The sequence below is a fragment of the Acyrthosiphon pisum genome, unplaced genomic scaffold, assembly GCF_005508785.2.
Source record: "Acyrthosiphon pisum isolate AL4f unplaced genomic scaffold, pea_aphid_22Mar2018_4r6ur Scaffold_21003;HRSCAF=22751, whole genome shotgun sequence".
NCBI lineage: Eukaryota > Metazoa > Arthropoda > Insecta > Hemiptera > Aphididae > Acyrthosiphon > Acyrthosiphon pisum.
In genome coordinates this window covers 146,079-148,199 of record NW_021770423.1, presented here as the reverse complement: position 1 = coordinate 148,199, position 2,121 = coordinate 146,079, and positions in this window count along the sequence as shown.

Genomic DNA, 2,121 nt, shown 5'->3' with positions numbered 1-2,121 from the left:
TAATGTTCTGACAGCTAATTTGTTATCTGTGGTGTTGTGCAGAAAGTCATCTCTTCTATGAATTACTAAATATTTATCAGTTACCACATCCTGGTCTATAGTTGCATACATATATATATATGTATATCTACTCGTGGCTTTGGAAATCCCCATATCCTGTCAACTGATACGTGTTTTGTGTTCTCAGAAAATATAATATGGCTCGCGATTAATCATTCGGTTTTTTTTTCTATATGATTAACCTTCTATTGTATTCGTATATTTGTAATTTTGACTATTGCCAAAATTGTTTAAGGAGGTCCTTTATCCACTCACTATTTCTAATTTATCTGTTCATATAATAATACTTTATTGTTGTGAGTAAACGGTTACTATCCGTTACACGTGTACCATTAAAAAGAAGTTTCACTTCCCACGCGCGTACTAATAATAATTATTAATGTATAAAATATTAAAATCTGTTTAAATAATACAATTATGAAATTCGGTTGTAAAATATTTAAATAATAGTTAGGAAAATATTTATTATAATTATTTAGTGTTAGACCACAAAAACTAAGGTATCCTTGTAAACTTTAAATATAAAATAAAGAAGTTCTAAAATGTAATCCTATATACCTATGTTAATAATAGAGATTTTCAAAAGTTTTCTTACAATATTATTTTTGGTTAGAAATTTAGGGTTTTTGTGCTCGTGTCTTCAATTCTATGTTGTCTGGTATTTCATATGTTTTGAAGTGGGTTACAACAAAACGTCCGATTCTTGCTCTTGTTAATACGACTTCCTGTCGTCTTTTGAAGTCTTGAAGAATGCGGTGATATTGAATTTAGTCCCAAATATTAAAACAAGTCCCATAATTACTTTTGCCTTATCGGAGTTGAGTCCCTTCAGCATATTAGCATTATTCAGGAGACACCGCGTTGAGGATAGTTGCGTAGTCTCCCAAAACATGTGTGTGATTGTTTACACTGATTTTTTTTTAAATTTTTTAATCGTAATAATAATAAGAATAAAAAAATTAATTAATTAAAAATTTAAAAACTATATGATAAATAATCATTAGGAAATAATATAATAATGTTAACATTTAAATAGTTGCTGGTAAAAATTTAAATGATGCTGATTTTAAAAAGTAAAATCTGCAAATTTAGTTTCTGCTCCCGTAAAAATTGTTCAATTTCCAATGTTTTTTATATATATTATATAGTCTAATTGCTTTGCTCTGTGATTGTATGTATTTATCTGACTGTATTCCTGAAATAGTGTCAAAATAAATACAAATATTTGAATGTCCTGACTCCTGAGTGAAAAATGCATTTAATTTTGTGTGAATACTTTCACAACTGTTACTTGTCCGATAAATGCTTGCTTAAAATCAATCTATTTTTTTGGGGGGTGGGGGACGTGGGACTTTGTACAATCATCGTCAACGTTATTATTTAAAACTACATAATATGTAGTTAATATATTATATAGTTATGATATCTCATATATGCGGACTCAATTCAAAAATATTAAGATAATAAACTGGACTCCATTCAAACACATAAAATTAGCATGGACTCAATTCAAAGTTATCCGAAGAATGTGCCATATTTTTTGTTTTGTTTTTATCTTTTTTAGTTTGTTGGATAATGGGATAGAACCTCAATAATTAATTCAGGTTTACATAATACCAGGGCTTGAAACCACATAGGGAAAGCCTAATAAATATACTCAAAGAATTCAGATTTCCAAGTAAAATTGTAAACCCCATTGGAGCTAGCATCAACCAGACAGATATAAAGGTTAAGATAGCAAACGCTACTTCATAGTCCGTGAGAGTGACAACAGATCTCCGACAAGGCGATGTAGTATCTCCAGTGTAGTTTAACCTGTTACTGGAAAAAATTGTACGAGAAATGAACGTTTCGGAAGGAATTGAGCTAGGTCAGGTAAAAATAGGGCTCATAGCATACGCAGACGATATTGCTCTCTTAGGAGATAATATTGAGATGATAAAAAGTCTGAGAAAGAAACTTATAAAGGTTGCGGAGAAAGTAGGACTAACTGTTTATGATGATAAGACAGAATACTTGATTGTCAGTGGAAGTAACAGAAATTATAGACTATGTTGTGTA